This window comes from Pleurodeles waltl, chromosome 3_1 (genome assembly GCF_031143425.1).
Source record: "Pleurodeles waltl isolate 20211129_DDA chromosome 3_1, aPleWal1.hap1.20221129, whole genome shotgun sequence".
NCBI lineage: Eukaryota > Metazoa > Chordata > Amphibia > Caudata > Salamandridae > Pleurodeles > Pleurodeles waltl.
Window position 1 is genome coordinate 1,068,303,884 of NC_090440.1, and position 14,363 is coordinate 1,068,318,246.

The window sequence follows — 14,363 nt, forward strand, 5'->3', positions numbered from 1 at the left end:
TTCACATGTTTTCACTACAAAGGAAAAATCAGTGTCATGATGAAACCTCATATTTCATGTCATCCAACCCATAATAAATTACCCGGCAAGGCCTAGTATTTTACATCAGATAAGTGTGGACCCCCAATAAAAACGGGCACCTCCCCTCGTAAAGTAAGAAGAAGAAAAGAGCAGGTGCAGGTGTGAGCAAGATTAGGCAGGGTGTGTGAGCGATAATAAGGGTTTTATGGCATGGTGTGCCTTGATGCTATCTGATTCGGCCACTGGGAGAGGGACTGACCAAACAGGTTTGGCCTGAGGCAATGGTTCCAGCTTGCCCAGGTCAGAGAAAAGTCAATCAAGGTGTACGTGTCCTTGGAATCAAATCTGACTGTATTATAAGCCTATGTGAGGGCAACTTTTAAAAATGGGAGCCACGAGTGCAGGACGAAAATGGCGATTTCGAGGTGAAAACGCTGCTGGAATTGAGCGAAAAATGTTCATGCTTAGTGTACTAGTCATTATCGGTCTTTTGATACTAAAATCGTACTGCTGTGGCAAAGTAAATTACATGGGTCCAGAATTTTTAGAACCACAAACCCTCCTTTTGCCCTTACATAGGCAATAAACCTATTCTCATGCTAATCTGAGTCCAGGTCTATGTTTCTAAAGTTGTTGAGATGTTGCTGTAACATCATCCTAGTATTTAGCTCGTCTCTTGGTGCAGGTTTCCTTATGCATGATGTAACACAGAAACCACATATCGCAGGAGCACACTGCACGCATAGACAGAACAGGAAAGGAATGGCCAAGATCATCCCAATGACCATCAGAATCTTCCATCCCCATGCTGATATCAGTTCCCAGAACCATCCCATTAATGACCAATCTCCTTTATTTAAATGAATAGATTTGGAAATTCTATGCAGTTTGGAGATGGCCTGGTATACTGTTGGAGCATTATCTGGGACAAAAACACAGCAACTCGATTGGATCAATGTACATACTCCACCCCGGTCTGCAAGTATGACATCTAATGCGACCCTGTTCTGAAGGGTCATAAGACGATCCGACTGGAGCTCAGCAGTCAAGTTACCAAGGGCACCAGCGGTTTCAGCCACGGTGGATTCAACCACTCTTATCAATTGCCTTATGCTCCTGCTGTTACTTATTTGTCCCCAGAATGGCAGAAAACCCTTTACGAAGTCCCCAAATTCTTGTCCTGCAGTGTCTTCTTCACTGAAGACGCCTCTAACTATCCTTGTCTTGTGGTAATCTGCCGCTGCTGTGTAGGTAGGGGGCAACAGGAACGAAACGAAGCATGTGCCCGAAAAGTCAGGGGGCAACCATGTAAAGGCTCTATCATGGCAGATGAAATAGGTACCCTTAGCTGCCAAGAGCGGAGGGGAGGTCTGAGATGCGAAGACATATGTCTCAGTGCAGACGCTTTCCCCTAGCTGAGCTCTGGGATTCTTGCCAGTACCTTGCAGACACAGGTGACCCTGATGGGGTACAACCCAAATCAGGGAAGATATCTTAGCTTGCTGTTTCTCACTCATTGTGGCTTCATATCCGGTCATGTTCCATCCTATATATGCCATTGTCTCATCTCTGGGGATTGTCTCGTAGAAGATATTGTCCTTCATCATGTCTATGATACCTTTAACTAAAGCATCTTTCTTAGGGTTGTCTTCCGCAAAACGTAGGGGGTAGTGTGCATAGATGAATATCGTTCTGAATGCCCACACGGAACCATTGTGGCTGAAAGGCAGGATCAGATAAGGGATACCTTTATCTGCTGTGTGAGGCATAAGGCCACACACCCAACAGTTAGTTGTATTTATCACTAGTTGGTGTTGGTGCAAAAGCTGGATGAAGGAGTTATTAATGAACTCTAGTCTCCTAGCAGATTCATGTTTAGGGAGGAGTTGAAAAGAATGTGGGGAAACAGTGGAAGGAGGAGGTGTAGACAAGGTAGTGGGTGCCAATATCACGTTAAAACAGAATAAAATATATCCTATAAAAAACATAAGTATACTAAATAACATAAAAATGCACAGCAGCAAAAACCGTTTCCTGGTTATCGTTTCACATATTCTCTTCTTGAAACTCAGTCTTTCAACATGTTCTCCATTTTGGAAAGATTCCATCCTCTAACCGTTGCCATTCGTGGCGGTTGGTTTACTTCACTTAGGAGTGTTCTGAATGTTCCAGGCCGCCCTAGAACAAACCAGACCTGTAGACCTTGTCTCCATAGGCTACCCCCCTAAGTCTTTTCAGCCACGATCCTACAGCTGAACCCGGATGGAGGTTCAAAAAACACAAAAAAAAGCAAAAAGTCATTCAAAAATAATTTTCCATATTGGAGAACTTTGCTAAAGGGAAGAAAAGTAAACTGTTTTATTTGTCCTTTATTCTTAGTCGTAGATTATAACGGTTAGTCCCAGGTATCGTGTGGTCCTGAAAAAGGAGTTCAGGTTCTGTAGTGTCCAATCGAACTGACGGTGATACTGCTGATTGTAAAATGTCATCACTTTCTTTCTCAGTGAGTGTTCCTTTTATTCGTGCATCGCTGAAAGGCAGAAAACGTAGCACGGTTTCAGTCTCTGAGTCGGCGACACCTTCCTGGACCCACCGGTCATATGGCAGAGGTAGGGGTACCCTTTTGCAATGGGTCCCATGGATCCAGTGTTTCTTCCCTTCTACTCGAACAGCTGATCTTGTGGAGAGAAGAACGAGGTGCGGTCCGGTCCACCTGGGCTGCTCGTTTTTGGTTCGCTGAAAGTTCTTTATTAAAACCCAGGATCCAGGCTCAATGGGATGACCTGGAGATTCAGAGACCGGAGGCAGGGTGTCGTGGACCTGTTGATGTAAGAAACGCAATTTAGCCGTCAATTCATACAGATAGTCAAGCAAAACAGGATGCTCTATCTCGCTAAACTTCTTGGGCCTAGGCACTCCCCATATATTGGCCGGGCGGCCGAAGACTATTTCATAAGGACTAAGTTTCACTCGTGAATGCACAGTCATTCTGGTTGATAGGAGTGCTAAGGGTAGAGCGTCAGGCCATTTGAGACCAGAGCTCGCTTGTATCTTGGCCAATTTTAGCTTTAGAGTGCCATTATAGCACTCCACTAATCCAGCTGATTGGGGGTGATTTGCAGCGTGAAACTTTTGGTTTATGCCTAGCCCTTCGCATACTTTCTTCATCACTTGACCCACAAATTCACTTCCATTGTCACTCCAGATCATTCTCGGCATTCCGAATCTAGGAAAGAACTCTTTCACAAGGGCTTTGGCTGTGGATAGTGCAGTATTGTCTTTTAGGGGATAGGCTTCCACCCATCTTGAAAAGGCACAAACAACAACGAGTACGTATTTTAAGTTGTTGCACCTCTCCATGTGGATGAAATCTAGCTGCAAAACCTCAAACGGATACGTAGGAGGTGCAAAATGACCAGCTGGAGTTGGGGTTCCTCTACCAGGGTTGTGTTTCAGGCATACCATGCAATTTTTAACCACATTTTCTACGCACTTGGGAATTCCTGCATTTTGCCATACTGGGGCCAACAACTTACAAATCCCTTTCACACTGATGTGAGCCATTCCATGAGCCATTGTAACTACTGCAAGCACATACGCATCGGGTAGCAACCATCTTTGATGTTCTGACAACTCGACCCAACAACCATTCGCATCCAATTTACCCGTACTTTCTCTCCACACACTCAATTCTCTCTCTGTGGCTTCAGCTTGAATCGATTTCACGCTTTCTATCGTGTCTTCACACATTCCAACATCACCAATCCATCTTGCAGGGCCCGCGACATACATTCGGCTCATCACATTCCTTGCCGTTTCTTTTGCGACCTCGTCAGCAAATGCATTCCCACGACCAACATCATCAGTCACCTTTTTATGTGCGCTACACTTCACAATCGCAACTTGCAACGGTAAAGTAAGTGAATCAAGGAGCTCATTTACCAACTGACCATGCTGTATTTTAGTTCCATGCGAGGTCAGGAACCCACGTTCCTTCCACAAACGCCCAAAACTATGGGCCACACCAAACGCATATTGGCTATCGGTATAGATAGTCACTTTCATTCCTTTTGATACTGTACATGCTCTTGTTAGGGCTATTAACTCAGCTGCTTGGGCTAAATTATGTGGGATACGTGCAGCTTCAACAATCGTACACAAAGTTGTCACAGCATACGCCGCAGTCGTGTCACCATTCGGGAGCTTAAAGCATGAACCATCCACCCACAAAGTACCATCACTCTTTGCAATGGGAGTGTCCAGAAGGTCTATTCTCCCTTTCGCTTCTTCTTCTGTTCTATGGAGACAATCATGTTGTTCAGAAGTATCTAACTCCGTCACAATTGGCAATAACGTAGCTGGGTTAAGTGTAGTGCATCTTTTTATATGTACATGGCTTGCTAACAATGTCAACTCGTAACCTGACAATCGAGCACTAGTTAAATGCTGTGTCTTGGTTCTGTTTAACAACGTGTCCACTGCATGTGGAACCATTACGATTAAAGTGTTATTCATCACTAAACCAGCAGACTGTCGGATAGAAACAGCAGCTGCCGCTGCCGCTCTTAAGCAGCTCGGTAGTGCCTTAGCTACTGGGTCTAAGGTTGAAGAGAAATAGGCGCATGGACGCTCCCTGTCTCCAAACTGTTGTGTCAAAACTGCTAACGCACAACCTTCTTTCTCATGGACATACAATGTAAAAGGCTTGCTGTAGTTGGGGGTACCCAACACAGGAGCTGAACATAATGCATCACGTAATTCGACAAAACTTTTCTGACAATCTTCAGACCATGGGACGGGATTTGGTGTATCTTTACAAGTTAATGCCACCAAGGGTTTGGCTATTAACGAAAAATTAGGTATCCATTGTCTGCAATATGATGTAATACCCAAGAAAGCACGCACTTCTCTTTGTGTTCTTGGCACACTCATTGCTGCAACAGCCCTGATTCTCTCTGGGGTCAGTTGCCTTCCCTCCTTAGAAAAGAGATGACCTAAATAGGTCACTTCTTTTTGACAATACTGTAACTTTGAAAGGGACACTTTGTGGTGTAAATCAGACAAATGACGCAATAATGACAATGTTGCTTCTTTGCAGATCTCCTTAGTATCTGCGGCAACTAGCAAATCATCGACATATTGAATGAGAGTGGCGCCATCAGGTAACATAAGAGTGTCAAGTTGTGCTTTCAAAGCCTGACTATAGATAGATGGACTTTCACAATAGCCTTGAGGAACTCTCTTAAATCTGAAGCTTCGTCCTCCCAAATTGAAGCCAAAAATGTCCCTGCTCTCTTCTGCAATAGGGATGCTGAAGAAAGCATTTTTCAGGTCTATTACTGAAAACCAAGTGGCTGAAGCTGGAATCATTGTCAACAATGCAGTGATATCGGGGACGACTGGAAACTGTGGCACAACTATTTTGTTCACCTCTCTAAGATCAATTACAAACCTATAAACAGGTGGCTGAGTAGGGTCAGTATGCTTCAAGACAGGCAAAACAGGACTATTGCAAACGTTGCCTCTTGTCTCTTCAATTACATCCTTCTCAATCAGATCACGAATAATTGCCAACAACGCTTTTTCCCCTTCACTAGAGATCTTGTATTGGGGAATACGTGGCATTTTAACATTGGCTTTTAATGTTATCACATATGGCTGAATTTCCAAAAGACCTACATCATTAGGTCCAGTAGCCCAAAGAGTATTAGGAAGAGACGAAAATTCTGGTGGAAATCTGTCCTTTGACAAATACATTGGTGAAACCACTTTCTTACCCAATGTGAGATGCACTCCAGAAGGAGAGCAATACAATGTTGCATACAATCTCTTTAACAGATCTAATCCTAACAAGTTCTCGCCACAACCTGTCGTCAAAATAAGGGGTGTTTCAAATTTACAAGGTCCAACAGAAAGAGATATAGGGTTAGAAATCGGATTTCTAACTGGGGCGCCGGAAAACCCTACTGATACATTTGTTTCGCCAGACAAAGGTGCGCCAGGGAGTTTTGAGTGCATAATAGAACTCTTGGTAGCACCAATATCCAACAGAAAAGGTTCTGACACACCTGATGCAATCACCTTAACATAAGGCCCACTCTGATCTACTGGAACTGAAACAACTCCCTCTCTTTGTCTATGGCTGTCCTAGCAATCATTACTGTCCAAATGCTCATCCTCTGTATAGTAATCATCAGTATAGTACTGAGCCGTCCTACCAGATGCATTAACCTGTTGATCAAATCTGTTCATTGAGTTTTGAGGGAGGAATGGGCGCGCGCTCTGGGGAACATATCCACGTCCCCTTCCTCTAGGTGCTTGTGGAACACCTCGACCTCTTAAACCGGAAGTACCATTTGCGCGCTGTAGCAAAGCAGGGCAACTATACTTGAAATGACCCTCTTCCTTGCAATATGAACACTGATTGGGACCTACTGGGATACGTGGTTGAGCATACTCTTTGCGAGTTTCTCTGAAACGGTTGGGGCTGATAGTTATTCTGATAGTTGTTCTGTGCACCACTATTCTGACCACCACGTGGCGGGTACGCTTGTTGTAACAGAACCTTCGTTTTCAATTCTTTTGTTTTCTTTTCTACTCTATCTCTCTCATCTTTATCTCTATTTTCGTAGTACTGTGCAGTAGCCAATATCTGTGCTGAAGAGGAAACTGCCCAAGAACTTTCTGAGTATTTTAACTTTTTACACAACTCAGGAAGCAGATTATGCACAAATTTATCGACGAACAAACGTTGACCACCTTCCGTGCTCATATCTTGACCACTGTGGTCCACAAACGTTTCTTCAAACCTGGTGAAGAAATCTGATACCGTTTCTTCTTTCTTTTGCTTACATGCAGACAATTTATCCCAGTTTACACGCATCGCAGGCATTATAGTTTTCATGTAATCAATAATCCTACCAGGAAGCTCTGTCACTAAAGGCTCAGGTTTAGCACCACCAATTTGTCGGGCATCTGCAGCAGCAATATTAGCCCATGTGTCACCTAACTCTTGAGCATGGTCTGTATGGCGAATCTTTCCCCATAAAGGCTGTGGAACAACATTCCCAAACAACATGTCTATGTCAGCTAAATTCATAATGCAAGACCCCGCAGTCTGTGACAATTCCTTGTAATACCCTGTAGGATTCTTACGGGGATCAGGCAATGTCTGCTTAAGGGCTAAAACTTCAGCTCGCTTCCATGGAACGTGTACCCATACACGCTGGAAATGAGGCAGGACAGGTGGATTAGCATTTGGGTCCCCTTCCCTCCACTGTGGGGGAACTTCTCTCATGGGGTACTGTTTCCCTTTCTTTTTAGCAGAAGAATCATATTTAAACAATAACCTGGAAACACCTTCAGTCCTAAACGACAATAACATCGCAACTGCTTTCTCGACATCTGAACCCACAATCAAACCTGTCGCAGAATCGAACCGTACACGACACAACTTAGGCGGATTGGGCTCCAAACCATTTTCCTCTAAATCCTCAGAAAGAAAAGTACACATTTTCTCAAAAACGTATCTCTGTTTCGGTTCTTCCCACTGATGGAAGACATCCATAACAGACTCTAGTTCATATCTCGCTGGTTCAGTAACCCATTTATGCGCCAAATAATTCAGTGTCTCTTTCTCCATACCATCAGGCAATTGGCTACGCAATTGTTTACGCTCTGAAACTGGGGTCGTAGCTAATGACCCAAAGAGAGGGGATAAAAGACTAGTCACAGTGTTTGTCATTCTCTGACGGATAGAGGGAGAGGTTGACAAATGAACAGGAGGAAAAACAGAATGAGACAAGGCAGAGACAGAAGCAGTGTCAGAAACAATACCAGGAGTGGTAGTCGCTATAGTAGTCAAAGTTGTAGGAAGTAAAGGCAGAGCAGATGTCAAAGCCGGTGGCCCTTGAGGAGGCTGCACCGGAGGAATAGGAACCAACTGAAGAATAGCTGGTGGGTGCTGGGGAGGAGCAGGAGGCAATGCAACCACTGGTTGTGCAACTAGAGGTTGCGGAGGTGCCGTTGCATTCTGTGCATAGGGTGGTGGCGAACTTAGCAAATGCGACATTAGGGGATCTTTTTCAGAGTCTTTTGCTGCATCTTGCTGAAGAGGCGGCAAAACTGGATAGCATTTATCTACTGTCATTTTATATCGCCTATGCAACTGCTCATTCAACTGTTCTACTTCGTTATCTTTAAACTGTATAGCAGCTTGCATAATCGAAATACCTTTTTCTCTCTTATTTTTCTTAGCTAATTTAATTTCCTTTTGCTTGGCTTCCTTACACCATAAGCGGAAAGAATCAAACATTGCCGGCCGGGCTTTCTTCTTAAAAAGTCTAACTTCGAGGTTATCTAAGATTTCTGTGTCAAAGCTACCATTTTGGGGCCATTTTAAAACACCATCTTTTCTGGTGTAACGGATCCATACTTCATTATATGTGATAGGGCCTACTCCGTGCTTCACATATAGTTCATAGGTTGGAGTTCCAATCGGAGGAACCGGACATGAGTCCTCCAACCGGGAGTCCCTTTTACAACCAAGACAAAACAAATTTCCAAGTCTGCTAAGACCAGGCATCTTCGCTCACTAGTCTAGCTTCAAACTTCAAAGGATTATCGTTTACGATAGTCTCGTGAATACACGAGTCCTTCGGCTTTGGTACTTGCAAGTTCCAAATCAAAGTGATCCCGAAGGGATACCAAACCAAATGTCCAACTAAGGACCAAACCAAGTGTCCACCTAAGGACTGGGAGACGCTCCACTTATACTTAACTGAAAATATCGATGACGTCACCAGAAGACTCGTCTTATCGTTTCGCTCTACCAAACATCAAGGGTCCAAATCAGGGCGATAGCCAGGGCAGCAGTCCTTCGTAGCCGTCGGGAAGCGGGGAACCTCGCAGCAAAGACTTTCGGACCACGTCGACATGGAGGGGTCGATGAAGTGGCGGCCTTCCTCCAGAATTTTCACACGAAGCTCCTCACGGACTTCAGGCTTGGACCGGTACCGCTGGTATCGCCCCACGTTGGGCGCCAACTGAGGTACTGGGTTTTTCAGAACCAGTACTGATCCGGTAACCCAGCGGTGCCAGGGTACACCCAAAGACCTCGGGTACTTTCCTGATTCAGACCACAGAAACTCAGAGTCTTCTAGGTGAAGTCAAAGATCGAATTTATTGGCTGCAACCAAGTAACAAGCGTCCTAGAAGTACAACAGCACGGTTTGTATGTTCTCAGGAGACTGTGTGTCAATGCAAAATCAGGTTTCCTTATATACAGTTTTTTAAGCTTCAGGCAAACATTCTTGACATTTTGGTTGGTCATTCACATGTTTTCACTACAAAGGAAAAAACAGTGTCATGATGAAACCTCATATTTCATGTCATCCAACCCATAATAAATTACCCGGCAAGGCCTAGTATTTTACATCAGATAAGTGTGGACCCCCAATAAAAATGGGCACCTCCCCCTCGTAAAGTAAGAAGAAGAAAAGAGCAGGTGCAGGTGTGAGCAAGATTAGGCAGGGTGTGTGAGCGATAATAAGGGTTTTATGGCATGGTGTGCCTTGATGCTATCTGATTCGGCCACTGGGAGAGGGACTGACCAAACAGATTTGGCCTGAGGCAATGGTTCCAGCTTGCCCAGGTCAGAGAAAAGTCAATCAAGGTGTACGTGTCCTTGGAATCAAATCTGACTGTATTATAAGCCTATGTGAGGGCAACTTTTAAAAATGGGAGCCACGAGTGCAGGGCGAAAATGGCGATTTCGAGGTGAAAACGCTGCTGGAATTGAGCGAAAAATGCTCAGGCTTAGTGTACTAGTCATTATCGGTCTTTTGATACTAAAATCGTACTGCTGTGGCAAAGTAAATTACATGGGTCCAGAATTTTTAGAACCACATGTTCTCATCAACTGAGGAACCAATCAAATTAGTGGAATTTGAATCCTGAGTAGGATGTGGTAAACAAAAACTATAGGCTAGAGTCCCAACTCTTGATAAGGTTGATCAATTAGCAGTTAGTTGGATGGACTGAGAGACCCTAATAAAAAGTCATGACAAGGGAAGAAAAATCTGAGCGGAAAGGAGAAAGTTGATGACGTCAGAAGACACTGTCCGAAGTGCTGATAATTGGGCTTACATTCTGTGAGCCTGATATTTTGCTGACTACTGATGACCTGGAGACGAGGTCTGACTCGTTGTTGACCCATCTTGGATAGGTAGCTATAATAATGCGACTGATTAAATTGTGCCTTTTCTTCAAGGCACCAACTGCGCTATTTTACAGAAACTCTCACTTAGATAGATTTTTCTAAATTAATGTTTTGTCTGAATTGTTTTCGCATGGAGACCCACATGCTGATGCTAATCTTGGTTAGGGTTAGGTAGGCTGATAGGGGGAGATGTTGACATTGAAAGTGACAAAATTGATTGACTAATTTGCTATACTGAATTACGCCATTAATGTTGAAAATTACTGACTTATGATTTGCTTTGATTGCTTGTGATTCTTTAGGAGAATAATGTTTTTGTGATGATTGATAAAGGTTTGATTAATAAAAAAGGCAAATAAAGGTTCTGATTAGAATAGTAACAGAATAGGGAATAAAAACCATTAACCTTTCTTGTGAGTGATGGTTATTTTGCTAGACAGGGTTGTTTCTCGGTATTGAATTGGATTTTGATTATTAATGGTGATTAATGGTTCAGTATTCCACCGCATGACTAGGATACTTCATGCGATCCAAAAGGTTCATCGACCTATATGCGTCCCCTTGTAGGTTTACCTACTAAGGACTAGGCATGCTAGCACTATCATTACATTTGGTCCATCTAGCTTTACTTTTTACATAGACAGTGTAGTGATCAGATGTAACAGTAATTGCTTCATGAACTATGATAGCCACAGTTTAAAATGTTTTTCCATAAATAGATATTTGTCCCGCATTTAAGTCTGTAATGCCTGTTTCCAATTTGTTGCAGCAGCTCTTCATCATTGTAGCATGAAAATAACATATTTGACACTTCTTTGTATATGTAATGTTGATGTAAGTTCTGATTTATAATGTGGGCAGGTATTGTTTTGGGTAGCTTGCTAGAACAATTTGTCAAAAGATACAGTTTTGCAATTTGGTATTATTAAATAAATACATTTCTTTGAATCTACTTCTGTACTGGATGTGAATGAGCAATCTTCATACCCATGGTTCTATGAGTAACTAAGCCAAAACAACTCTTCAACAGGTGTAGGAGGCTGGTCTGGCTTATAGAGGGTACCTGATGGTACTAACACCTTGTGCCAGGTCCGGTTATCCCTTATTAGTAGATTAGTAGTGTTCTAGCAGCTTAGGCTGATAGAGGTAGCTATAGCAGAGCAGCTTAGGCTGAACTAGGAGACATTCAAAGCTTCTAGTATATCACTTATGTCATATAGGTACTATATCATAAGAAACACAATACCCAGGGTATTTTAGTGACAATGTGCCAAAAATATCTCAGAGGACATACTCCCTTAGGAGGTAAATAAAATACACAAAATATACACACAAACCAAAATCAGGTAAGTAAAACAGTCAGAAAGTAGTAGAAACACTGTACAATACAATAGGATGCAATAGGCCTGGGGTCAACACAAACCATGTTCTAAGAAAGTGGAATGCGAACCATGAATGGACTCCTAGGATAGTGTAGTGTGTAGAGGGACGCTGGGAGTGTAAGAAACCACTAAGGGTGTCCAAGATACCCCACCCGAAGATCCTAGAAAGTAGGAGTAAAGTACTACTATTTCCCCAGAAACACAATAAACATGTGATAGAGGATTTTGCAAAGACCACAACAGACTGCAAAGCACTGAAGACGAAGTCCTGGACCTGAGGACCTGCAAAGGAAGGGGACCAAGTCCAAGAGTTGTGAAACGGTCCGGGGGCAGGGGCCCACTAAACACTGGATGAAGGTGCAAAATGGCTGCCTCTGGATGGAAGAAGCTGAAGATTCTGTAACAATGAAAGGTGCTAGGAACTTCTCCTTTATGCAGAAGATGTTCTACGGAGTGCTGGAGGATGCAGAGTTGGTTCTTTGGCAAAAGATTGTAATCAAGCCTTGCTAGCTGCAAGAGTCACGATTGAAGGAAAAGGGTGCTGCCTGGGCCCAGGAAGGACCGGGATTTCTCCACTTTGGAGAGGAGACAGAAGGGGCCCACAGCAATGGCAAGAGCCCATGCACAAGAAGGTAACAGCCACAGAAGCACTTGAACACAGGTTTAAGAAGTCTGAACATGGAGGTTGTCTCAACACTGCAAAAGAGGGTCCCACAGGCTGGAGATCAACTCAGGGAGCTGATCATTGCAGGACATAGTGCTAGGGACCTGGGCTTGGCTGTGCATGAAGGATTTCTTGGAAATGTGCACAGAAGCCCTAATAGCTGCAGTTCACGTGGTGCACAGTATTACTGTCTGGAGAGGGGAGGCAAGGACTTACCTTCTCCAAATTTGGACAGTTTGACCACTGTATAGTCTGGGTCTCCTGGGTCCACTCCCTGTGTTCCAGGGTCCACGCTCGTCATGATGAGAGGTGTCCCAGAATACTGGTGACACAGAAGTTAGGTCCCTGCTGGAGCAGGGGGAAGATTTTGTCAACCCACAGGAGATTTATTTGTGGCTTCCAGTGCAGGATGAAGGCCACCTAGTCAGGTAAGCACCTATCAGGAGGGGTCTCCGACATCGCCTGCTGGCACTGGCCACTCAGAGGCCTCCAGAATGCCCTCACACCTCTGGATCCAAGATGGCAGAGGTCTGGGACACACTGGAGGAGCTCTGGGCACCACCCGTGGGGTGGTGATGGACAGGGGACTGGTCACTCCCCTTTCCTTTGTCCAGTTTCATGCCAGAGCAGGGACTGGGTGTTCCCTGAACCGGTGTAGACTAGCTTATGCAAGGAGGGCACCATTCTTGCCCTTCAAAGCATTTCCAGAGGCTGAGGGAGGCTACCCCTCCCAGCCTTTAACACCTATTTCAAAAGGGAGAGGGTGTAACACCCTCTCTCAGAGGAAATTCTTTGTTCTGCCTTCCTGGGACTGGGCTTCCCAGACCCCAGGAGGGCAGAACCTTGTCTGTGGGGTGGCAGTAGCGGTAGCCGCAGAAATCCCCCCCAGAGAGCTCTTTTGGGAGTACCCATGGTCCATGGTGGAGCCCAGGGGATGCATACAATTGGCACCCCAATACCACATTTGGCATGGGGGGACAATTCCATGATATTTGACATGCTACATGGCCATATTCGGAGTTACCATTGTGAAGCTACATATAGGTATTGACCTATATGTAGTGCACTCGTGTGATGGTGTATCCGCACTCACAAAGTCCGGGGAAATTGCCCTGAACTATGTGGGAGCACCTCTGCTAGTGAAAGGGTGCCCTAACACTTAGTATCTTTGCACCTAACCTTCAGCAAGTGAAGGTTAGACATATAGGTGACTTAAAAGTTAATTAAGTTCAGTGAAAATGGCTGTGAAATAACATCTGTGTTATTTTACTCAGGCTGCAGTGGCAGTCCTGTGTAAAGGTTTGTCTGTGCTCCCTATGGGTGTAAAAAAAAAATGCTGCAGCTCATAGGGATTTTCTGGAACCCCAATACCCTGAGCACCTAGGTACCATATACTAGGAAATTATAAGGGTGTTCCAGTATGCCAATTGAAATTGTAAAAGTGGTCACTAGCCTATAGTGACAAATTTAAAGGCAGAGAGAGCGTGAGCACTGAGGTTCTGATTAGCAGAGCCTCAGTGACACAGTTAGGCAGCACACAAGCACACACATTGACAAATATGGTTTTCACTATGAGCACTGAGGTACTGGCTAGCAGGATTCCAGTGAGACAGTAAAAACTCCCTGACATATACTCACAAACAGGCCAAAAGTGGGGTTAACAATGCTAGAAAGAGGCTACCTTCTCCCAGCAGGTACTTCCTTTTCTTCTAAAAGTGCAAACCTCACCATTGAATATTCCTGGGCATCTTCTTGAGTGTTTTGTGTAAACTGCACAGAAACACTGCATACATTTTAAAGATCTTAAATGTGTGATGCACAATGTGTTGTAGCTCTGTCACCAAGCAGATACTGCAGCAAAAGAAACAATGCAGAACACAATGTCTTCTGCTGTTTTTATTCAATTGCAAGGACAACATGAGGTAATGTAAAGAGGACGTTTAAAACAACATTGGCAAAGAAGCTGACACCAGAGGTGCTTGACAACTGGTAAACAACAATATCTCCCTATCATTTTTTGCCTTAGTAACATCCTTATTTTCTTTCTTTAGATTCTTTTGTACAACTAGCCTACAAT